The sequence below is a fragment of the Cervus canadensis genome, chromosome 6 (assembly GCF_019320065.1).
Source record: "Cervus canadensis isolate Bull #8, Minnesota chromosome 6, ASM1932006v1, whole genome shotgun sequence".
NCBI classification, from domain to species: Eukaryota; Metazoa; Chordata; class Mammalia; order Artiodactyla; family Cervidae; genus Cervus; species Cervus canadensis.
Window position 1 is genome coordinate 68426658 of NC_057391.1, and position 26643 is coordinate 68453300.

The 26643-nt window shown below is 41.0% G+C and overlaps 1 long non-coding RNA gene across 1 annotated transcript; it reads right to left on the reverse strand.

The window, feature by feature from the left end:
• Positions 1-5341: 5341 nt before the first annotated feature.
• On the reverse strand, positions 5342-7054 carry LOC122443919. The gene is made up of 3 exons (XR_006270145.1): positions 7000-7054; positions 6545-6700; positions 5342-5508 (listed from the first exon to the last, which is right to left on the reverse strand). It is a non-coding gene; the product is annotated as an uncharacterized LOC122443919 (long non-coding RNA).
• Positions 7055-26643: the final 19589 nt, after the last annotated feature.

A 26643-nucleotide genomic window follows, 5' to 3' on the forward strand; every position in this document is an offset into this window, starting at 1 on the left:
CGTAATATATCATTCATTTAAATATTATATATATGTGCATGACTTTAATACATGTACACCTTAATATATGTATACATATATAGTACATTACATGTACATGTAGATATGTATGTATATGATATCCATAGAAAAAAGACTAGAAGGATATACACAAAATGTTAAAAGTAACTAACTCTGGGTAGTGGAATTATAGGTGGATTTAATTTTCTTATTTCTCTGTATTTTTCAAATTGAAATTCTGAATATACATAGCTTTCTTTGATCATCAGAAGTTTCATACCGTCATGAGTAAAATCTACCATTGATCCCTGATATTAAAATGCTTAATCTGTTCTCTATGAAGAACAAGAATTTGCAAGGGACGCAAAGTAACATGCACCTTACAATGAGGCTTTTTAACCTGGAAAGAGACTGCAGGAAGGACAGACCTCTTAGGAGGCGTCCAGCTGTTGGAACAAAGTTCCACCATAATCAGAGCCCAGAGCTGCGGAATCCGCCTGCCATTGTTCACCTGAGGCACCTGAGTGGCTCTGGTTACATAAACCACTAGCTGTTTGTATAAATGGCTATTTTACCCTGGTCTGAATTGGAAAGAGTCTGTTTGATAGAACAGCTTATATAACTGAAATCTGAGACTGAAGGAAGGATTTGGCTTGGACCGTTGATTGCATGGGAGGGTGGGTTGGAAAGGAAACTTCCAGAGTGAGACGCTCTTATTTTGAGGCAGTGAATTAGAACAAATTGTTCCTTGCACTCCACCTAACCACATTAACACAGTGGGATCTAGCCCATCCATAGAAATGGGTTCTATTCCTTCTTCCAGGGAGGAAACAGGGCTGTTTCTCTCCAGGGATCAAAGTTAAGACACTCATGCCCAGACGCTGGTGGGAATGCCACATTTAATAGTCATTCCATGGTCCACAGGCTGTGCCCCATTGACATTTCAACCCCTTCTGTTTTTAAAAGCTCAAAAACATTTTCATAAAGGTTTTCTTGGGGTGGGATTTTATTTTTGCAAGAGTGGGTGTGTTTGTTGATTTTTTTTTCCTTCTTTGAAAACTGTTTCAATTTTTTTCCTTTTTCCCTTCCTGAATTTTAATGGGTCTGAAAGTAGGAGTCTGCCAGAATTTGAACATTCAGAGAAAAAAACATTATAAGATCTTCTTTTCTCGAAAGCCAGCCTAGCGTGTATTTTTCAGGCCTCCCACACCCACTCAGCCTAAACCATGAAGGCTGTTTGGTGCCGGCCAAGGCATCATGCTCTAAGCGCACTTGCTTCCTGTGTTGTCTTTCACCTCATCTGGACCCTGGGGCAGACTCAATTCTCATCTCTGAGGCTCTGTTATTTCAGTCTTTGGTCTCAATGTCACTTAATCAGGAAAATGCTAATTCCTCAGCAGGGAGAGGAAAGTCATAACTCTCTCCTTAGCTTTATATTAAATCCCCTAGAATCCCCCGAACAAGTAGCCCGATGCTCTTACCTCTATTTTTCCATCTGTAAAGGGAAAAACCATGAAGTGTGTTTAGTCTTCATACACAGTAATCCATGAAAGCCATTTGGGAACAATTTAGGTTGTGCCTCATTATCTCAAAAGGTGCAGAGAAAGTATCACATCATTCAAACGTCATTCATCTTAATCAATACATATAAGCCAAGTGTGTCTTGGTCCATATTTAGAACAGAAGTGTGTACTCACAGATGCAGAGTAGGCATATGTAAACTCTGACCACGCCCATACACTCTGTGACTGGCAGTGGGATCCCCTGTCACCTCCTGGTCACTTCTCTGTCCCTATCCCCACCAGAAGGACCTCCTTTTAACTCAAAACCCCAACTCCATGAAGTGCAGGTTTCAAACCAGAGGGATGACAGTCTTTTAAGATAATTTTTATGGTAGTGTGAATCACTAATATGACTAATCCTCCTGGGGGCAGTTGCTAATTTTTATTCTGGGGTGTCCTCTTGTAAGATCCATAGCCAGTTTATTAATAGCTTTAAGGGGAGGAAGGAAAAACTACTACATGAATCGTGTATAGAAACAGGGAGATAACATCTCAGGTTCAGGGAGGGAAATGCACGAGACACTGGAAGATCTGTGAAGAAGGCATTCGTTCTCTGTGGTCTAATAAGGGCATAGATGCTAAGGACTCGCCTGGATAGGATCCCTGCACGACGGTCAGCTGTGTGACCTAGGGCAAGTGACAGCCTCTCTGTGTCTCAGTTTCTTTGATCATAAAATGGGGATAATAGTGCTAGTGGCTCAGAGTTATTGTAAGGATTAAAGGATTTAATACATGTTAAGTGCTTAGAACCATACTTGGTAACCAGTCAACAAACACTAGCATAATTGTGAATCCAGATGAATTTTTATTTTTCTTGTTCCAAATAAATCTAATGAAATATAGAGAACTTCTCCCCAGGAAAAAATACAGACAAAGATAAAAATCTGTACAGACACAGAAAATTTATACAAGCTCAGGGGTTTCCAAGGCCCTGTGAGTGTGTTAGTTGCTCAGTTGTGTCTGACTCTTTGCAAGTCTGTGGACTGTAGCCTGCCAGCCTCCACTGTCCATGGAATTCTCCAGGCAAGAGTACTGGAGTGGGTTGCCATACCCTTCTCCAGGGGATCTTCCCAACCCAGGGGTTGAAGCCAGGTCTCCCGCACTGTGGGCAGATTCTTTACCGTTTGAGCTCCCCAGGAAGCTCTAAGGCCCTGTGAAGTCCACTCATATTCCTGATCCACCTGGTGGAATCCAGAGGGATCTGCTTTGGCAGTGTGGTGTGGTGGCTCAGACCCTGGGCTCTGGAGTCAGGCCAACTTGGGTTTTAAGCCTGAAATAGCCACTGATTAGTTGTGTGGCTGTGGGCAAGTTCTGTGACCTCTTTATACCACATCTCCTCACGTTTAAAATGGACAACAGTACCTGTTCCGTGCATTTAGCCCTGTTGATAGAAATGGATTCTATGCAGTGAACTGTGGTAGCATCTGGGGTAAAGAAATCATGCAGTTATCTGGGAATGGAGATTATCGCCGTTGCTCCCAGTCTGTTTCCAAACACAATCTCCCTTTGCAGAAGAGCTGGGAATTGGCAATCTGGAACCACAGTTCTAAAAATGTCCCTCACAAATGAATTAGGGGAAGAGTAACAGTAGCAGCACAAATTAAACTGTAAGGTGACATATTTCTAAATATTTAAGAAATCAATACTGTACTGAAAGTCTAAATAAACATTCTTAAAATGATGGTGGAGTCGGATAGGAAGGACCAGAACTTGCTCCCAAGAGCTGGTTTATGATCCCTCCCCAGCCTTGGAGGGGCTTCCCAGATGGCCCTAATGGTAAAGAACCCACCTGCCAATGCAGGAGATATAAGAGACGTGGGTTCAGTCCTGGGTTGGGAAGATCCCTTGGGGGAGGACATGGCAACCCACTCCAGTGTTCTTGCTGGGAGAATCCCATGGACAGAGGAGCCTGGCGGGCTGCAGTCTGTGGTTGCAGACAGTTGGACATAACTGAAGCAAGTTGCACGCACACAGCGTGCGTGGAGACTATGAATGGTGATCTCCCTGCTCAGACTCTCCCCCAGTAACAGTTTTGAACACCAGGAGCCTGGTGCATTGTAAGATTTTTCTAAATGTCCAAAGGATCCAGCTTTCAGCAGGTAATATTTATTCACACACCACATATATTTGTTTTTTAAGGAACCAAAGAAAATATACTGAAATGTTAAAGTTGTTCTGCCTGGGATGTAGAGATATAGATTATTTTAATTTTTTTCTTTACCTTTTTCTTTACTTTGGTCATCTGCTTTGTAATAAGTATGTATTATTTGAATAATTAATTCAACAATTAGACATTTGTCTATATAAACGGTACTCTGCTAAGCACTGACAATGCAGCATCCATTATCTCCTCGTGTCTATGATCTAGAAAGGAATAAGACATTGAATAAGTATTTACACTAATAATTTATGCTTCCAATGACAATAATGCCTGATAGAGAAGTCTAGGTAACTATGAAATCAAGAGGGATTTGACCTAAGCTAGAGTCTGGGAAAGCTTCTCTGAAGAAACAGTATTGAAACTGAAATCTGAAGGGATAGAGGAAGAGGAAAGAAAGAGAAAAATATTCCAGATGTGGAGATTAGCATGTACAAAGACCCTGAGGCATGGTGAGTTTAAGGAGTTAAAAGGAGGCCAGAGTGCTTACTGCTTGCGGAAAGGAGGAAATTCACGTAAGAGCAAGATGGCCTCACAGATCCTTTTAATGGTCTTTGCATTTGATTTTAAGAGGAATAGAGAGCCAGGGTTTTTAAGCAAGATAGTAACATATAGCTATTTCCATTTTGTATTTATTTTAAAAAGAAAAACAAAAAAGTATTTCAAATCATTTGTTATTTACAGTTTAGATGTTCTTGAATTTAGTTTTTAAAAACCAATTCAGTAGACCCACCCTATATATTGAGTTGGCCAAGAAGTTCAGTTGAGTTTTCTGTAACATCTTAAAAAGCCAAACAAACTTTTTGGCCAACTCAACATAAAAATATTGAGTAGAAGTGTTTTTATAATAGGTGGTTATTCTTTTTCTTTTTTGAAAAAATATTTATTTAGGCTGCACCAGCTCTTCATTGCAACTTAAGGGATCTTTGTTTTTCAGCTGTGGCATATGAACTGTTAGTTGGAGCATGTGGGATCTAGCTCCATGACCAGGAATTGAACCTGGGCCCTCTGTATTGGGAACTCAGAGTCTTAGCCCCTGAACCACCAGGCAAGTCCCGAGGTAGTGTTCTTGGAACATCAGCTTCCTTTACCCAGGGAACCTGGGACAGTGACAGCAGCTTAGCACTGCAGCCTGGGTCCCCTCTCAGTCCAAGGCCATGGGACACGCCAGTGTGACCGCAGCAGGTGGTGCAAGCCAGGCTGCAAGGACCCTTCCTCCCACCACCCCAGGGAATATTATGTCAGGAAACATGCCCTCCCTGGAAATGCAAAATGATGTAATTCCCAGACTGGCTGTGGTCAGAGCACAGCTGGACAAACTACAGCGTCTAGAGCCTGACAAGTTGTGAGGGTGTTTTTCTGCTCAGGAGTGCAGGGCTGGGTCTCTGTCATGTCAGTTAACTACAGCTGGCGCTCAGGGGATATATCAGGGACCTCCATAAATGTACATCCTGAAATGCTGTCTTAGTGATGCAAACACACCAGTGTGGAGCCTGCATTTGTTGTGAAGCTTTTGAGTTTATTTAAAACAACTTCTTAAACCACCACGCTCTATCATCTCATGAAATCACTGTCTTAGAAGTAATTGGTCACTTGGCCACTGAATAACAGAAGAGATGTTTCCAGCAAATGCTCCTCTCCAGCGTTCCTAAATCAGCAGGGTGTGTCCTGGCTTCTGGGTTGTTTGAACAGGAGGGGGAGCTGCCAAAACCCACCCTCTCCTGGAGGAACTCAAAGCTTTAGTGGGCTCTGGAGCCATGGTAACAGGCATCTGGTAGTCAACTTTTCCTGTAATAAGAAGGTATTAAATATTCACATCAGGAATTGGGACTTTGGTCGGCCCTGAACTGGTCTTTCAACCTGTTACCTATTATGCCTCATACTTTATATACCCCTGAATACAACAAGAAGAAACTTGTGAGTGTTCTATAAAACCTGCCACTGACATCAGGGTGGGTCTTTGAGGCTTATGGTTATCCTAATAAAAGCAAGGAATGTATAACAGGCTGTAGCCAGCAGACCACCAACCACTTTATTGTAGAAGCACAAAAGAAAACCTCTGGTAAACCTACCGTACCTGCCGCACACCATGTGGCTGTTTCTTAACCCTTGAAGACTCTGTTATGTGCACAACTTAAGACGACATCTGTATGTTTCTGGTTTCCCTTCCTCTGATGTCTACTAAGTTACACACTTAGACAAGAAATACCTATTGATGGAGTGCTTATGAATTACAGATTGAAAGTTACAAATCAATTCAGGAGTTTTCTAATATAAATTCAAACCAGATCTGAGAAGCCAGCTTTTCACAGGCCACATAGGCAGATGGGCAGCCAGGCACCCATGCAATAGGTATGAAGGAGGTCTTCTACGACCCTAGAGTCCTCTTTCTTGATGTCTTCCTTTCCCCATGGCTACCCTCATGCTCAGGAGTTCAGTGTCCTACTCCTACCCAAGTGCAAATGCAGTAAAGAACCTATATCAGCAGAGGGATGGCAGGAAACTCTCAGAAGAGTCATTCACATTGCAAAGAATGAAATGAAGTTGCTATTTAGCAAAGTGTAAGCTGGTAAACATTGAAAAAGACCCTGATGCTGGGAAAGATTGAAGGCAGGAGGAAAAGGGAGCGACAGAGGATAAGATGGTTGGATGGCATCACTGACTCAATGGACATGAGTTTGGGCTAACTCCAGGAGATGGTGAAGGACAGGGGAACCTAGTGTGCTGCAGTCCATGTGGTCGCAGAGTCAGACACGACTTAGCGACTGAACAGCAAGGCTGGTAGAATTGGTTAGAGGCTAGAGGAGCACTCAGGGACTCTTACCTTAGGGAGCTACTCTCACCCCAACATCAAGGGGCCAGATGTGGTGGAACCCTTATGAGAATCCAGCCGGAGCTTCAGCAAGAGAATCTGGTGGTGCCGCCTACAGCAGCCAACGTCCTGCGGCAAGGAGTGGCCGTGGAAGAGCAGAGAATCCATCTGAAGGGGCAAAAGCAAATGACCAGCACAGGATCAGACATCAGATTAGGCAATCTGTTACCTTGCTCAGATTCTTTAGCATCCCAAGCCTAATAAGCATGAAAGAAAAGTTAGAGGTTGTGCAGGCATCTTCTTTTTAATCCTTGTCCTAAAGGATTTTCTGGCATCAAAGAGCAGGTATGGCAGGGAGAAACAGGAGCTGTCTCTGTTTTGAAACCCAGAAGTTGGTGGCCTCTGATCTTGGGATGCTTAGAGATGAGGGAGGGCATTCAGAGGAGACCAGGTATACAGGGACACACAAAGTCTTCACCCTCCCAAAGTGCTCTCATCCACTGGACAAGTATGGAATGCACCGCAGCATATCTGCCTCTGAAAGAATTCTCCTATTCAGCTTATTTAGGAGTCATGAAGCCACACCCCTCACCTCGATCCTGCATTTTTGACCAAGCCTTGTCAGTAACTTTCCTGCTTCAGGTCATGCTCCCTCCAAGCCATAGTCCTCCACATAATCATCAGAATATCCCATCCTAAAAAATCCCCACTTAAGATTCTGCCATGACTCCCCATTGCCTACAGCATAGACCACCAACCCCCCAGTGGACTCCCAGGTACTTCCACAGCCTTATCCCTTTTAAGTCTCCTTGCCCTTCAGATACCTACCACGTCAGTACTTTTGCTCATGTCATCTGAGATGCCTGAGGTCCTTTTCTGGATCTTTTGCCCCTCCCATCTACCTCCTGACAACTCCTGGTTGTTTTGAGGTGTGTCGGGAGTAAGACCTCCAGGTTGGGGTTCAAAGATGCTGACCCCCCTCCTATACAACACCCCCACATCACACTGAAATGTCCCATCTCCTCATGGGAGCATCAGAAGGCCAAGGATGATGCCCTGTGTGTATGAACGGATCCTCTTAATGCAGCACTGAGCAAGAATTACTGTTAGACATTGTTGGATGAACTAAACCAAATGACAACTTGCCAGGAAGTATTTCCCAAAATCAGGTTCCCTGGGCATTAGACATTTCTTTAAGCCCCGTAGAAACACAACAGTATAGATATTTAATTAATGTTACTAGCTCTCTCTATATATTCCGTGTATACCTTAGCTGCTTAAGTACTAATGTAAATGAAAAATCAAACTCCTATACAGGATGTTTTGGTGGAATAACTAGAAAGAATAGAAAAATAAACCATAGGACATCTGATTTAGGGAGGCTTTCAAATACCCTCCAGTGGAAGAAGTAAAGTGACATTGTTACCTGAAAACAATAGTAGGGATCCTTTGGAATTACCAGCTTGATAGGCTGACCTCTTTGTCCCTATGGCTCTTAACAGTTTCCGTAATTCCAAAATGGCTTTAAAACAAACTACTTCAACTGCTTAGTGGAGACATAATCACTTAGTGTCTATTGTTTCACAACTGTGTAGCTGTAGGATTACTTCGTATAATTTGGGATTTGTTTCTAAGGCATGGGAGCATTAAATGATGTGGGTCGAACATACCTCACTTCTCACAACCTCTGGCAGCATTGTTTATCCTTTAAAATCGATATCATGTAGGTATCTTTTTCTTCCTGGTATTCTCTAGTGCTCCTGGAATAGTGGGTTGGGCCACCTCGAGACAGCAGCTTCATTTATTTCACCGGAGATCACCCACTGGAGTTGCTGGAAAATGTCCATTTTTACATTCAGCATGTTATCTCAACCATCAAAATAATCTGGAGTTGGTTTATTTTTTAGAAAACTATTTGCTGCAGATCAAAAGTTGTCTGTCATAAAAAGGATGTTAATAACAGAGAGACATCAGCAGTGTAAACAAAGCAGATACGGGCTGGCGTTGCAGAACCTGTAGCAGGCACAGTGGAGGCTGGCGTTTGGTGGCTAATAGCTCTCAATCTATCCAACAGCTCATCGATTCCACTGGCACAGTTTGGGGGTCTAAACAAGAAAACTCCTTGGAGCCAAAAAGAGCAAGGGCATAGTTCAGAAACTCCAACTCCTCTTAACAAGTATCCAATGCTGGGACACAAATTTGATACCAAATTATTTATTAAAGCCTCCCTCCCTACACACACCACCACCACCACCATTGCAACACAATATTTTCTTCCATGCCCTCTCCCCACTCCCCGAATAAGAAGTTGAAACTAATTGAATTCAGGGGCAATTGGAAACCCCAGTATTATAAAGAGTATATTTCATTGTATATGGTTTGGTCTAATTTTGGATAAACCACTCATAAAACCACACCTCCCCACTTTTGTCTCCATCTGAAGAGGCATCTGTGGTGACTGCAGCCTCCTCAGCATAGCTGCTGATCCTCTGACAACTGCGGCTCAGACACAGCTCTCTTCTCCGGGAGTTGATGGTAGAATTGGGGAGCAGAGGGAGTAGTCATCCATCCAAATGCAAACTGCAGAAAGCATCTGTTGTGTAATTTTGAAGGTAGGATGTTGATACAACAATTGTGAAGACCATGAAGAAAAGGTATTGAGGTTACCATTTCATCCAGGAATTGCTATACTTAGTATTTACCCAAATGAGTTGAAAACTTGTGTCCACACAAAACCCCCATACATGGATGGGATGTTTACAGCAGGTTTATTTCATCATTGCCAGAACTTGGAAGCACTCAAGATGTCCTTCAATAAATGAATGGAGAAGTAACGAACTGTATTTCATCCAGACAATGGAATATTATTGAATGCTAAAAAGAAATGAGCTCTCAAGCCATAACAAGAAGGAAATTTAAATGCATACTACTAAGTGAAAGATGTCAGTCTGAAAAGATTACTTATTATAAGATTCCAACTATACGACATTCTGGAAAAGGCAAAACTATGGAGACAGTAAAAAGATGAGTGGTTGTCAGGGCAGGATGGATGAATAGGTGGAGCACAGAGGATTTTTAGGACAATGAAATTATTCTGTATGATACTACAACGTTGGATACAGGACATTATACATTTGTCAAAACATGTAGAACATACAACACAAACAGTGAGCCCTACTGTAAACTATGGACTCTATGTGATGATGATGTATCAGTGTAGGTTCATCAGTTGTAACAAATGTACCCTCTCCTGTGGGATACTGATAGTGGGGAAGGGCATGCAAGTCTGGACAGGGGGTATCTGGAAACTCTCTGTGCTTCCCAGTCAATTTTACTATGATCCTGGCACTGTTCTAAAAATTAAGGTGTATTTGTTTTTAAGTCTAGAGCTTTCCTCATAGCTCAGTTGGTAAAGAATCTGCCTGCGATGCGAGATCCCAGTTCGATTCCTGGGTCGGGAAGATCCGCTAGAGAAGGGATAGGCTACCCACTCCAGTATTCTTGGGCTTCCCTTGTGGCTCAGCTGGTAAAGAATCTGCCTGCAATGTGGGAGACCTGGATTTGATCCCTGGGTTGGGAAGATCCCCTACAGAAGGGAAAGGCTACCCGCTCCAGTATTCTGGCCTGGAGAATTCCACGGACTATGCAGTTCATGGGGTCGCAAAGAATCAGACATGACTTTCACTTCACTAGAGCACTAAAAAGAAAAACATGCAGAGGAAGCAGAGTAAAAGGGAGTCTTTTAAATATCTGATTTAAATATCAGTGTTTGGTCACCCAGAGGTATATAGAGGTGTTGAGTAATCAAAAGTGGAGCTTTATGTCTTGTGTGTCTTTACTGATACAGCCCCATCCTCAACCGACCACTTTGTTCAGTGTTAGAACCCCACTCCTCCACTCCTCAGTGTCATAAGCTGGCCACACATCAAGCTGTTTCCTGCTTGGGCTGCCTGTGTGGCCTCAGGAGAAGTTCCTGAAGTGGGGAGGTGGGAAGATCATGCCTTCCCTAGCACCCCTTTCACATGCACCCTGAGACTCAGGATGTGATCTGAGTGGCCTGTGTGAACCTGCCCTGAGTTCCTATGGGAAGAAGTTGCTACAGTTAAAAGACTAACTTCCACCCAAGACTGAACAATCAGTGATATACAATCAGTGATAATCAGTATTAGACAGTCATTGCTCTGCAAGGTATGAGTGATCACCAGGGCCAGGTTGAACCCTGAGGAAGGGTCTGGCTGACAATGGCCTAGATGAACTGAAGTACACGCAGCTCCATTCCCCACTCCCTACTTAGAAGCCTAATAACGACACAGAGAAAAGAGACACAGCATCAGTCCAGGTTTAGGCTTCCCTTGTGGCTCACCCGGTAACGAATCTGCCTGCAATGCAGGAGATCTGGGTTCGTTCCCCGGGTTGGGAAGATCCCCTGGGGAAGAGAAAGGCTACCCACTCCAGTATTCTGGCCTGCAGAATTCCATGGACTGTATAGTCCATGGGGTCACAAAGAATTTGACACAACCGAGCAACTTTCACTTACTCAAAAACTCAGGTTTAACAGCAAGAGTGAGTTAAGGCTAATCATCTTGTGACAAGGACTGACTAATTTATTTGAGAAATTTGAAGTACTGACTTGAAGCCTACTTGTTCGTACAGAGTCATTATCAAAGCATCCATTTCCCCAACATTGCAATCCCACCTCCAAAACCAGATTTCTCTTCAATCTCTCAAGCCTGACATCTTTGTCCCTATTTCTTCATTCTGCTGCCTGAAATAAAGGTCGGTAGCGTGCATGAATGCACACACACACACACACACACACACACACACACACACACACACACACACACACACACACACACACACACACACACACACACACACACACACACACACACACACGCAAGCCCGCGAAAATAGTGCAGAGAAGCAAGGATTCTTTTAAAGAGTACAGTGGGCAAGAGTGACCCCTGCTGGATAAATGAGAACAAACTAGCATAGCCAGGCACTAACACAGGAAAAAAGAAAATGTTTTAAAGTGGTGCTTTTGGAGGAGAAGAAAAATTGCTTCATTTAATCATATTTTTAAAATTTATTGGATTAAAGGACAAACCTGAAAGTCTTACTCCTATTTAAGTTTCTAGAAACAAACTTGGTTGAGTGTTTGCCACTTCTGCAGCACCTTGACACTTAACGGTAAGTGATTTTTTAAGAGCGCGTCTATTCTGTGCAGAGCATCTAAAAGCAGCTTAATAGCTGAACTGTTTCTTTTCCATCTAATTGCCTGCCAGGGCTCTGAGGTCTTTGTGCACAGGCAGGAGTGTATCTGCTGCAGGATCAGGAGTAATTCTGATAAACCTGAAAGCATATGGTGAACTTCAAGACTGAGTTTTCAGAACTGCCTGGGGGAAAGGGATGTGTTTGAGATAGGTCAACAGGGTTGGAAACATTCAAAGAAAACTTGACACATTTAACCAAACTTTTTCCTTTGGTCACTGTGTAATTTAGATATTTTCAGAATCCTTAGGTCCTTAATTTGGAGGATGAATGCTTTTTTTTTTTTTTAAAGAGAATGTTTCCTTATGCACAGTATATATCCTGATGGACTAAAATGTGCTGTGCTTTGCAATATCTTCTTTAAACACTCTGTTATGGGGCATGGAGGAAATGGTTCAGTGTTTCAGTTCACTGCCTCTCATGTCAAAATGCCGAATCACACCTGTTTTTGACTCTGCCACTCCCTAGTTAGGCAACTTTGGGCAAGTTTTCCAAACTTCCTATGTCTCAGTTTCCTTCTTTGTAAAAGGGGGTTGCTTCTAGTGCCCACTTCAACAGGTAACTGGGAGAGTTCAGTGACTGATGCTGAAACCTGTCTCCTATCACCCCGGGATAATCCCAATTAGCTTTAGATGAAAATGTTGAATCTTAGAGATGAAGATATAGATAATCATGATTAAAAAAAAAAACATGCTGAAAGACTGGCACTTGTATATGTCAGTTGTTGAGAGGGAAGTCCTTGATGGTAGGCAAGTCTTTAATTTGGGGCAAGAATAAAAACAAGTCGATTTTAAAGTTTCTCTGCCTATATGAACTCCTCCACTGAAGCACAGAGTTACAAGCCTCCAAGGAATTTCAAACCACTTTTCAGGAAGGAATCTGGTCTTCTGGGTGTAGACGGGTTCCCCCAATGTATCGCCAGTATGCCATCTGTTCCTCTTTCACCAGCTCTGTACCTACCAGGTGTTGGAAGAGACGCTGATAACAAAGATCCATTCTCTGCCCGGGAAAAGGACGCACTCTGTAAGGGGAGGAGGCAAAAACTTCTGAGTCCTTCAGGATCCTGAGATTTGCACTGTCCTTCTTCACTGCAGTCTGACATACTCTCAGAGGGACCCGTCGAAATCTTTAGCAATCATTCTCCTCCACTGACCAGGATTAGACTTAGAGTTAAAGACACAGAACAGAGCAAAATCAATTCCTTTCAAGGCAATTTATCCAACTGGTTTAGCCAAACCAATTTCTCAACATTGTCCTTTAACTTCTTGGTAGGATTAAGGGAGTATCTTTCTCTTCAGTAATTGGATTGTGGACCTCACAAACACCTAGCAGGAAAGAGGTTAATTGAAAGGGTTTGGGTTGTTATTTATATGCCATGTAAATACCTAACTGGTCCTGGCCTTTTCATTTGGCCATATCTCGACAGGGATTATAGGATGAACTTGGCACTTGTGGGACTCCCAGGAGAAGTCTTGGGATTTGGGAATATATGCTTTTGAAGTTTGACATCCACTTCAATTTGTACTTTAGGCCAAATCCTCATAATCACACCTGTCCTCCTTATGAGGGTTTGATTGTGGATGAGGCAATTTTTGCCTTTTCTCCCCAAAGGAGAGATCATTATCTTAAAAAAAGATTGTCTTATAAGAGGCAAGTTCAAATACAGATGAAAATAATAATACTACTTAGCATTTCCACTTCACCTTTCATCTACAGAGCTCAAAGTACTTGGCAAACATTAATTAATTCTCAGAACACCCTTGTGAAGTAAAGTAAGGGTATTATCTTTATAATAATATATAAATACTGGCTGATTCTTGAAAGCAGCCACTTTAAAGGGACAATTCTGCAGGATCAATTTCAAAAACAATCTTCTCACCTGGTGTAGACTTAATACTTTTGGGTAACACATTTGGGAGCGCCAAATTTACTAATAATATGACATTCTAAAGGAGGCGTATCTACCCTTTCAAAATGATTTCTTTAGTGACTTTCAATAGTCTTAGGTATTTTGAGGAACTTTTTCGCATTAAAAAAACATTCATTGTGGCTTATTCAATCTAAATGATATCAGTCTCTACACATGAAAGAATTCAAAACTGTCCTTACATAAAATTTAATGCTGAGAATTTGGGATCCTATTTCAAATGCATGTGAATTTGAAGGGGTGTAATAATTTCAGGATTTTGTAACATTTTCTATCCTTGTATTAAATTCTGAACACATTGCAAACTGTAGTTCCAAGATTCATCAAAATGGGTACCAGTCAGAATAAGAGACTCTGACAGCTGGCAAAAGCTGACCAGGAATGGATTGGTCATTTTGCCCCCACTTTCCTCTCTTCATGTGGATTACAATGAATGCGTCACACCAAAAGGTGGTCTGTTTTTCTCTTGTATCCCTTCCATCTTCTGTCCCCTTTAGCAAATAGTGTAGTATTCCCTTTCTCAAAAGTTGCTAACCTGGGTCTGAGCAATTGTTCATCAGAACTGATTTCAGAGTGTATCACCTCAATGAAGCTCACCATACATCACTACGCCCCATCATATGTAACTTCATTTCTTGTTTTCCCCACTACTATATATTTCATAACTTCATTTCCATTTACACTTGCTCTTCCTAATGACAGTGCTCATCTCTGTGAAGTTTGACTGGCTTTTTGATCCTGGAAAGTCAATTTTTTAGGCTAGTAGAAATTATCCTTAAATGAAAAGACACTTGCTCCTTGAAAGGAAAGCTATGACAAACCTATACAGAGTTTCAAAAAGCAGACACATCACTTTGCCGACAGAAGTCTGTATAGACAAAGCTGTGGTTTTTCCAGTAGTCATGTACAGATGCGAGAGTTGGACCGTAAAGAAGGCTGAGTGCCGAAGAATTGATGCTTTCAAATTGTGGTGCTGGAGAAGATTCTTGAGAGTCCTTTGGACTGCAAGGGGATCAAACCAGTCAATCTTAAAGGAAATCAAGCCTCAATGTTCACTGGAAGGAATGATGCTGAAGCTGGAGTTCTAATACTTTGGACACCTGATGAGCCAACTCACGGGAAAAGACCCTGATTCTGGGAGAGACTGTAGGCAGGAGGAGAAGGGGGCGACAGAGGATGAGACAGTTGGGTGGCGTCATTGACACAATGGACATGAGTTTGAGCAAGCTCCAGGAGATGGTGAAGAATAGAGAAGCCTGGTGTGCTGTAGTCCATGGGGCTGAGAAGAGTCCGACACAGCTTAGTGACTGAACAACAAACATGTCTTTAAACCCATTTCCCATCAAGAACTATGTGGCACCCAGGAATCACTCAGTAAACATTGTCAGGATTTACTTTGTTCTGTGGAAATGGAAAAACGTTCTCAGACTCTGAAACCTTTGTTTATAGTCTTGGTTGGGTAAATCCCCTACATGAAAATTTTATATATGTTTGTTTGTGTCTCTGAATTTTCTGCTTATTGAGCCTTGTAAGTGAATTATTCTGCTCAGCCCTGTAAGAAATGGTACCAGTGTGTACCACTTAACCGTGCACTGTGGATCCACTAAGTCTATCTACTTGCCTCTGTCGATGGCTTTACTTAGCAGCCTCAAGAGAGAAAACCTGGTTTTGGTCTCATAACATTGGTTGAGCTGATGGTCTCCAATCTCCAAAGTGGGATAAACCAGATTCCTTCACTGTGTTTATTTTGGCCCGCCATGTCTCTTTATGGAGAAAATGGTCCAAATAAAGTGCTTCCTCTGTGTATTTTGACAGGAAACACTACTAATATGCGTTCCTTTTGTTGTGTGCCTTGCTCTTTTCTCCCAGTGTTGTTTAAATATTTTCAGGACAATGACATATTTATTAATCCACTCCTCTCTGCATGGGGCATGAAATGATTGGTTCCTCTGTAAAACCCTCTTAGAAAAGGTGGTTTCTCCAGTGAGAGTTAATAATATTACCACTATTCATGTAAAAAAAACGCTGAGACAATCTCTTAAAAATGGAACACATTTATCTAAAACAGCTGGTAAAGAAAGCACGCAGGCCCAGCCAGAGGCAGCGAGGCCAGAGGTCAGGGTTAACACCCATTTCGGTGGAACTTTGAAGCTGACATTTTACAGATTATATGTGTCTCAGTGCACAGTGGGCATGGCATATAAATTGGACTTAGAGGCCCCTATTTGTTCTCTGCATTTTTATGAGCCCACAGAGCTCTTCTTTGAAGCAGCATACATCGAAAATAAAAACTCATTTTAATGTTGTGGAACTATTTACAATAAATCACATTTACATCCTGGCTTTTCTTAAGTATAAGATCTCTCTTTCTTCACACACACACACACACACACTCATGGGTAGCTTGTTTTTTATATTTACAGTATGGTAAAGCCCAGCTTCCCTCTTTTCCTTGCTTTGACTTAGGAATCTGATCAGAGATGCAACTGTATTTGGTACCACAGGGACTCCTATTGTAAGTCACGTGAGAGGATTCAGCTGCAATGAGCTATTCTTTACCCCCAGGAAAATCCCCTGATACCATAAAATGCTGGCTATAGCATGGCCCTTCAGCACTAGAAGAAAGCATCTGATTTCAAAGAGATTGAGTTCCACTCTGGAACTAATTATATCATTCGTTTTATGGATATTTTAAGTTGCGAGGTGTTTTAACTGGAGAAGGCTGGCGACCCAGAGAGAAACGTGCACTGGCAGAGACTGCCATGGGCACTTTAGCCACCTAATTAATTTTCAATAAAAGCTCACAATAGTTAATTTGCTCTAGACCCAATGTAAATCAAATGGAGACAAATAGGTTAAAATTAGAAATGTGTGATAGAAACCATGTTTACGGACAAAATTACCTTTCACCCTGGAAATAACACAGATTGACAGGGGAAGAAAATGAGACCACACAGATTTTTGTTCTTAAGTGAATTAAATATTTTATTAAGGAGAAAACCAGAATCTCCCCTCCCCATGTTGCCCCACTGGAGAGATCTGAGATCTACAAAAAAAAAAAAAAATGTTACTTTCTAAAAAAGTGTAGTTTAGAAAAATGGCACTTAAAAAAAAAATCAGAGAATGAAGACATTGTTTCCATTATACCAAGTTGCCTGGTGCCCTCTCATTTCTACCCCCCAGGCTTAACCTAGTGTGGGTATAATAGTAAAAATACTATAAAGTTATTAAGTTCCCAAGTCTAAATTGCCAGACTTGCTTACCCAATGCTATTCCTTTAGCTCCTACTTTTCAAAACATTGCTTTCTAACATCAAACAACCATTTTTACTTTTATGAGAACACAGACACGATTTCTTATGATTTTATAATGATACTTCAGGCCTCCAATTAAAATACCTAGACAATATAGATATCTTTGGCTCAGTCCATTGGACAAATATTATTATTAAGCTTCTCTCCAGGATTTTATATTTGCAAAATATTCTGTGGGCTTTAATCATTTTAAATTGCCTTAACTTTGCCCATTTTCTCCCATGCCTCTCTGTTATTCCTTTAGGCAACCATTTCATTTTAACCCACAAACTACTCATGTGATGCAAGGTGAACTAAGCTAATTTTTTTTTTTTTAACATGTTGGAACGTTAGCCTCAGAGATGGTTAGCTTTTCCCTTGTCCTTTGCTGAACATGGCAATTTAAACCTCCCCGGGATTCTATTTTTATCTCACTTTTGCCAAGTTCATGAAGTAAATTCCCTCTTTTCCACTCAATCTGGTTTTTCTTCCTGCCCCAAAGGAATGATGTTGTCACTGTAATGTCTTCTAATGCACTATAAATGCCGTGATGAATTGGAGGCAGGCTGGTTTCTTCTGAGCAGGAGTCCATTATCCTGTCACAGTGTTCCTTCCCTGTAACTTAATTTTTATTGTAACAAATGACTAAGTACCAAAAAATGAAACAATGTGATGGGCCAATCTAAAGTGGCCTGACTCTGATGGTAAGTGCAGTGGAGTGACAATTGTTTGCAGCTGCCTTCCAAGGGCTCTCTCCCTGATGACATCCACTATCCAAATTGGACTTATCAAAAGCATTTTCTGGATGTTTATGTAAGATCTTCATCCACATTGACTGACTAACAATACTAATATAAATAAAGCACTTTGCAAAAGACATAAGCTAAGTGTTAAGAATGAGCATGTAAGAGACAGTCTTAACTGTGTATTAGAATCACCTGGAAATTAGTTCGACTGTGCTATAGGACGCCAGCTCCCATCACAGGAGATGCCAGTTTATTTGGCCAAAAATGGAGCTGGGGTATATGCATTTTAAACAAGCATCTCTCTTAATTTTGTTGGAGTCATATAGATTATATTGTGAGAAGCCCTTGCTCAGAACTCTGGTCAATAAATCTTTTCAATAAACATCCACTGCACACTTGACCTTATTTTATAATAAGACACCATTTTTCTGATTGGCTAACATAGTTTTAACTTGAATGCAATATGTTCGTAAATGGTCCATTTCCCCTTCTTTTGTTTTATAGATTGTCACTAACATGTCTGGAAGATTAAAATCACCTCTATATTACTGATGATAAAAGAATATTAATCGGGAATCCATAGATCCCAGCAAATTCTATCAACTTGGCATGTAAGTGAATAGAGGTTTTTTGCAGATCAGCAGTTTCTACATATTCTAAAATGGGTCTGTGACCCCCCCCCAAAAGGTTAAAGATCATTGTTCTGAAAACGGAAAAGATTAGCAGTATTGGCCTTATTAGTGTGAAACTGCCACATCAAATAATTGGTTGTAATGTCTAAACACTACAACTGATTATGTATCTAAATAGTACAACTGATATTAAGACTATAGCTTAAAAAGAGACTATAGTTTTATAGGTGATCAACATTTTATAATCAAATAAAGTTTATTTCAAACCTCCTTACAAATTCAAACGTTGTCTGATGTTTGCAGTTTAATATGTATTATAATCAGATTGTCCCAGAAGCACCAAAACTTATTTCCTAAGAAATATTTAGTAATGAAGGATAGAACCACTAGGTTTCACTTCCAGTGTTTTAAATGGTGTCTATTTTAGAGGCAACATGAAGCTGAACAAAGTTTGGAAGATAGTGGAATCTCAGCATCAATTCATCTATTAAATATTTATTGAGGACCCATCAAGAAAAATGAAAAACATTTGTTTATTGAAGCCTGAGCTTAGCAGGTTTGTGAAATATCCCAGTTTCATCTAAACATACACACACCTGTGAGTTTTCATGGTGGAATCCTCCACTTGTAAATTCCCAATTGGATTGCGATTTCAGTAAAAATCACAGTTGACGTCATCAACCCATGTAATTTATAAGGACAATGGGGCTGACTTTAAAAAGTTTGACCATCATTTACTTGAAAGTCTGGATGAGATTGGGAGAGTGTTGGGGAAAGGAGTGAAAGAATAGGTTTCTGAGTGCAAACACAGATCCTTAATCCATTGATGTCCATAGAATAATGATAACTGTTTTGAATAATTATTGTTCGTGGTTATAAAGAATGGGAGCCATATCAAAGACTATCAAATATTGTAGCTCTACCTTAACAGCTGCTGGTAGTGAGACAAGATGTCCTTAAAATGGTCTCCAAGTTTTTCATTTTAATCATAAACCATGAGGTGTTAAAGGGATTAATGAGGTCTCAAGTCATTGTCAACTAATTATCTTTAAGTTGTTGTCATCACATCTAATTGTTATGCTTCTGCCAGCTCAGCCACTGGGGGTGCCCAATCTTAGAGTAATTGGTTAAATACTCACACACACCCACACACACAACAAACCTGATGGTTCCTCGCTGCTGTTTAGTTTGCTAACCAAAACCATTGTCACCAACATGCACGTGCATGCATACAAACACACGTACTTGCATACAAAAAGCTTTTAGGAACTTTCATCTTTTTAAAAGGGCAGGGGGAGAAATCAATAAAGTGGTAGCCTGGCCAGCAGTAGGAGACAGTTGAAGCAGCACGGGTGGCTGAGCGGTATGAGAAACAGATGTAAGCTCTTTGGGGCTAGGGCAGGTCTTTCCCTTTACAACCAACTCAACCAGCCAATGGAAAGCAATTAATGTCCCTACCATCCGTCAGCCACCCCTGCCCCCCAAAGATTATTCAGTCTGTCTGTTGAAGCCAAGAGCTTCATCCACCCAGCTGGAGAACCTATGATTTAGGCTCACACTTCACTCTAGTAGTATGCAGTCTTAAAAATGATTCGTTTCATGGTCTGCATCAGCAGGGAAGTGCTTTCTTGCTGTTCCATTTTGTACATTCTACCATCAGACAAGTCTACATTCACCTATTGCTCTTTACATTCATCTCTTTCTTTTTCAAATTTGTTTTACTGGCCTGGGAATCATTTTGGAGTTGATAAAAGACAGGGACCAGACACAAATGGGTCGTTGCCAGTATGGTTACTTAATCAGCGTTCAGTGGAGTTAGATGTTACAAGCTTAAGGATTTGAAATGATTTTTTAACCACATTGAAAAAAAATGGCAGTTTCTCAAAAAGATAAGCAGGCATCTATCCTACAACTCAGCAATTCTACTCCTAAGGATTACCCAAGAGAAATCGAAAGATACATCTACAAAAATAATTACATGGCAATGTTCATAGTAGCATTACTCATAACAGTTTCAAATTGGACACAACCCAGTTGTCCATCAACAAGAGAAAGGATAATCAAGTTGTAATATATGCATTTAACAAAATACTACTGGTACACAAGAATATGAAGAATCTTAAAAGCATTAGGTTGCTCAAAAGAAGGGGGATTTGAAAGAGTATATACTGCATAATTCACTTATATGAAATCCATGAATGGCCAAAATTAATCAACAATAATAGAAGTCAGAAGTCAAAAAGGTTGCCTCTGGTATGGGGGTAATTGATTGTAAAGGGTCACACAGGAACTTATCGGAGATGATAGAAATGTTCTATATCTTGTTTTAAATGGTTGTGTTTGTGAATACAATTGACATAACACACTGAACTGAACACCTAAGACCTGTATGTGGTACTGTGTGTTAATTATCTCTCAATTTTTTTTAATTAAAAAGTGAAGAATTTGGGGAATACAGATGCTGTACCGGGAAAAAAGAAATGAAAGAGGAAATCAGGAAATAGAAGAAATGAGGGGAAATCAGAGATGCTGGGGGATGTGAAACTCAAGGATGCAATGTATGTGGATATAGAAGTCCCTAGCCAGCTACCTGAATGTTTCTTGAGTACTTACTGTGTGCCAAGCACTGTGCTAATCACTTTCTTCTATTATCTATTTATCCTTCCCTTTTTCTTTGACACTCCAGTGCATAAAATTGGATTAGCCCTATTCCTTGGTTCATGACATATTCTTATCTTTGGTCCATGCATGGCTAGTTGTATTCAGTTAGCTAGTTATTCATAATATATACTTGTAAGACCTTCACCCAAGAACTAACTAGAACCTTGACTGTAACCTATTATCTAGCTATATAATTCTATCTCCCATTTTCCCAACTTCCCCCAACTCAAGGTAACCATCATCTGAACTCTGTGTTTACCATTCCTTTTCTTTCCTTTTTACATACAGTTTTATTAAAGCTTGTGAGTTATTGTACATGTAGATTTAAATGTTACTTAGCTTTAACTTTATGAAAAAAATATATAATCTTTTGGCATTTACTTTTTCACATTATATTGCTGAGATTCATGTAAATTGTTATGTCTCTGAGTCATTTAATCTTTGTTATAGCCTATGAAATAGGGATTTTAAGCCACATATTGAAGATAATATTGGGGCTCAGAGAAGTAAATTAATATATCCAAGTACACAGCTAGGAAGTGGTAGAAACAAGATTTAAAGCTTAAAATCGGTTAACATATTTTAACCAATATGTTACACTTCCTTCTCTGTTCTATATCATCTGTAATTTATAACCATATCTCTATCAATACCTCTACCTATTCTTATCTATACCCACCTCTATACATATACACAATATAAATACATATACAAACATAAATGTCGGCATGAAGCCCAAGTTATGGAACATGAAAGAATCCATCAAGTCTATGTACTAATTTATGGGTGGGTCCTTATACTCTGGTAGAGAAAAATAGAAAAGTTATACATGTGTATCACTTCTAGGATTTTAGTCCTTTAAAATTCAGAGTATACAAGCAGGTAATGCCTTGGGAATAGTGTCAGAAGGTATATAGTAGCATGTACCCATACACTTGTGTGCATATGCACATTCTGGGGTGTGTATTAGAATAGCATCCTTATTTTATTTCATCTCATATTCTAAAAGAGCAAATGCATGGGCCTTGTTTAAGCAAGTACTGCTCTGTACCTTATAACTATATACCAGAGGCTGTAGAAACTAGATCACTCTCTCAGGATGCCATTACAGCCAAGCAGAATCTCATTAAAAATCAATTCCTCGGGTCCATAAAGCCAGTTTATTTTATCTTCCAGGAGTGCCCGCTGCTAGCCTTTACACAGTTCCATTATGTGGCAGTCTTGTCTGTGAAGAACATTGCACAAAACAGCCATTTAAAGATTTTCCATTTTTGTGTTAAACTTTATAATTTTGTAGTAGTTTAAGTTTACAGGGTTTGCTTCCCAAGTTTGAGATATCTTGTTACATGTGTTAGAAGTAGTATTGCTGATCCTAGGTCTCACTAATTAAATATTTGCCTTTATAAACTAGATGCTGTCCAATGTGAATGTGCAGATTTAATTGGGTAGCAGAGGTTCCAGAGCTAAGAATGTCTGATTTGGTCAATTTCTGCAACTTCTCACCCATGCTGCTTTCTGACTGTTGAACTGTACCCACAACCTCTCTGGGTAATAACACAAAAATCAGGTCGGGAATTTGCCATTTGTTGTGATTTGAATTCAGGTATCTCTAAACATTCTAGAAATCAATATGTATCAGCCAAATTTTATAAATGGGGAGTTGAAAGCACGCAGAGATTTAGTGACCTGTACGGGTCACACCCTCTGAATGAACAACAGAGGCGGAAGAAATTGAAGAGGCTGCTCTGGCCCCATCTGGAATCTTTTAACTCTTCTGACCCCCTTCAGCGATTTAGGGGCTGGCGGATTTCAGAGATCAGTGAACTTCTTGGAACAGTGCTTGGCAGTGAAACATAGAGGCTTGGATTCCTTAGATTTTAGCTCTTCCAGGATGCAGGCTCGGTTTGCAATTTAGAAGACAGGGTGTGTGTTGTGAGGGGAGTAAGGAGGGATGGACAAGTGTGAATTGGGCTGGGACTGGAGTAGGAAAAGGGTTAAGATGGCTATAGATACCAAATCCTCCTCCCCCGCATGCTTGGGACTAAATATGCATATCATTAAAAAGATTTTAGATGTTGAGATTAGAAGAAACCAAGTCCAAAATAAACCTCAGTATAATCTATTTAAAAAATTGCAGTGGAAAGCGACAGGATTCTCCTCTGTTATGAACTCCTGCAATTCTGACAAATGCATTTCTTCTCATGAAACCACCGCTGGTCACCATTCTCCAAGACGCCTTATGTAGAACCCTGTATCTACAAGATAGTGACTAGTGTTTGAACAAGAAGAAGTACTTGCTCAAATATGTTTGCATAGTTTAGCAGTATTTGATCTCACTCCTGGAGAACTGTAAGCTAAAAGCTCTGAAAAGTCCTGCAGGGGAAAAAAGCTTATTTGAACTTGTCTGACCATGGACTTTCCCCAGGGTGCAGCAAAGCAGCTACAAATAGCATCTCATGAAAATAGAAATAATCTGCAGAAGACATTTCAGGGGAATGATTTTTTATGTATAATTTAATTAAATTATTTATGTTTGGCTGAGCTGGGTCTCCGTTGCTTTGCATGGGCTTTCTCTAGTTGCGCTGAGAAGGGGCTACTCTTAGTTGTTGTGTGCGGGCTTCTCACTGCGGTGTCTTCTCTTGTTGCAGAGCACAGGCTCTAGGCGCCTGGGCTTCAGTAATTGCAGCATCCAGGCTCGATAGTTGCGGCTCTCTGGCTCTGGAGCAAGGGCTCAGTAGTTGTGGCTCACGGGCCTAGTTGCTCCACAGCATGTGGAATCTTCCTGGACCAGGGATCGAACTCATGTCCCCTGCATTGGCAGGCGGATTCTTATCCACTGAACCACCAGGGGAATGATTAATCATTCAACATTAAAACAAAACATTAATCCTATGCCCAATCCACTGTAAAATTTCCATCTAAATCTCAAATCACAGAATTCTATCACTGGAAAGGCATCTAATGGTTTAGTCCACCAGCCTCATTCTGCAGAAGAGGCACGAAACATTAAATAATTTACCGGAGTCACATGACGGAAAAGCGGCCATGCGCAGGATCTTCTCCCGAGTCAGCGCTCATGGGTGTCACCACCCCGTCACTCAAAGCACTTCGTTTTCATTGGGGTTTGAAAACACAAAACTGAAATGTTTCTTCAACCAGTGTCCTGTGTTAATGTTTGCCTAGGATGAGACTAGATTAGGAGAAGAGCACTAGAACTTGAAAGAAGGGTGCTCCAGGATTGGGGAGAATTTTAGAGATTACGAATGCTTCCCTGATGGCTCAAATGGTAAAGAATCTGACTGCAGTGCAGGAGACCTGGGTTTGATCACCAAGTCAGGAAAACCCCCTGGAGAAGGAAATGGCACCCCACTCAAGTATTCTTGCCTGGAGAGCTCCATGAACAGAGGAGCCTGGCAGGCTCCAGTCCATGGGGTTGCAGAGTCAGACATGACTGAGCAACTTGCTTAGATTGACTAAAAGCTTTTAGAGCACTTTCCAGGTGCTGCTAGTGGTAAAGAACCCTCCTGCCAAGGCAGGAGACATAAGAGACATGGGTTCAGTCCCTGGGTCGGGAAGATCCCCTGGAGGAGGGCATGGAAACCCACTCCAGTATTCTTGCCTAGAGAATCCCATGGACAGAGGAGCCTGGCAGGCTATGGTCCATGAGGTCGCAAAGAGTCAGACATGACTGAAGCGACTTAGCAGGCACGCGCGCAATGCTTTCAGAAATATTCCAGATTCAGAAAGTATGCAGTGCCCAATAGACACTGAAGCTGCGTAAAGCCATCAAGTGGGAAAGTTGTCAAACTCGAGGAAGTCAGAGGTACAGAAATGGTGGAGTTGCAAGGAAACACTAATGATTACAGGGAGAATTACTCACCAGCCTTTGAACCAGGGGCTTGACTCAGCCCTGGAACAGGGGTGGAGAGCGAAGGCAGAGGAAATGTATCTTCCAAAGGGCCAGAAGAGGATTTGTCTCATAAGAAACGTGTGACTAGAAACAACTTGATCTGCCTGAGTCACCTATAAACCTGCTATTCCCCATATTTGTGTACATTTTATGCTACTAAAAATTGGCATAAGAATCTGTGTCTGCATACGTTAAAAAAAAAATCTGCTTCTATGAGCTTTGCTAAGGAGGGAGGTGAGGAGGGTGGGGATAGATGGTGGGGAACAAGAAACACATTTTTGAAGGAGAAGCAAAAACCTGATTCCTTGGTCAGGGTGGTAGAGGGTGGGGTTGAAGTGAGTCTTCAACCAGCTGGGTCTAAATTGACTGGGAGGCTTTTATTTAGAACTCTCTCTTGGCAATATTTTATCACAGTATGGTTTCCATTCTTGGCTAAGTAAAAGAACTGAGGTGGAATGGAATTGGCTCCGTCTTAGCTCTGACAAGACAGTCATAATAATGGGAGCCATCTTTTCCCCATAACTTTGAAAAACATGAAAGCAGATATTGGCTCTGAGCATGTCTGATGGTCTAACTTTATTTCCTGTCAACAGAAATAACTCTGATTTATATTTGGTCATCAAGTTCACACACTCACATACAACTTGTAGTTAGAGAGCACAGAGAGATGTAATATACAGAGCTGTGATGTATGTCTGTCCAGCGAAGCTTCCTGGTCCAAAGGAGACCGCAGGGACTGAGAAAGACACTTCAGTATTCTCACTCTTCTCACACCGTATTCCCCTGTGCATCCTTCCAGTGACGTATATTACTTGGGCTTCAGATGAGCTCCATGTCGGCTTTGATCTCTGAGCCCCTCACCTATACTCTTTGTGATCCAGAAGGTTGGTTGGCCTGTATCCAGTAATTACAATGAGATGCTGAAGACTGAGGGGATGATCCATGCTGGCATCTGCCACATTGTTTTATTCTTCTAATATCTGGGTACATCAGAGAAGTGAGAGAATTTTTAAAATTCCATTTCCTTTTCAAAATTGATGGATAGTCCAGACAGTGGAAATTGAGTGAATACGCCTTTTCAGTTAATGCCTTCTTGTGTCATCTGGTTTTGAATTCAGAGGCATTCTTTCCACTGCACAGTTATTGTGTCATATAATTCATTGAATTTAAGATGCCATCAATCATGACATGTCCCATTATTTTATGTATCACTATGAAAAAATTGCTGCCCATTAAAAGAGGAACTAGTAGCTCCTTATGTTTAAATTTTTGTATTTTATCCTTATTCAAGGCATTTTTTTAACACTTATTTAGAGTTTTATTATGTCCCACTTGTGCAGAAATAAAAAGGAAAGTATATGTAAAATTAAACTGGCTAAGTTTCCCCTAACATGTCTTCATACCCAGATTTGTCCCTCTAGAGACAGATTTTTCAATGTCTATGATTATGCACAATGCAGTGTTTTGCCCCAAAATATGATGATGGTGCAACACAATGACAACCACACCATGACCGTGGCCTGGCTGACAGTGAGTCTAAGTGATAGCAACTGTAAGAAGCCATGGATAGTGCGAAACCAGGAAACTGAAACACAACCTGATTTTAGAGATGTTAAAATGTGGGGGTGGGGGAAGGCATATCTTAGAATGGAAGAAATATGGTATCTC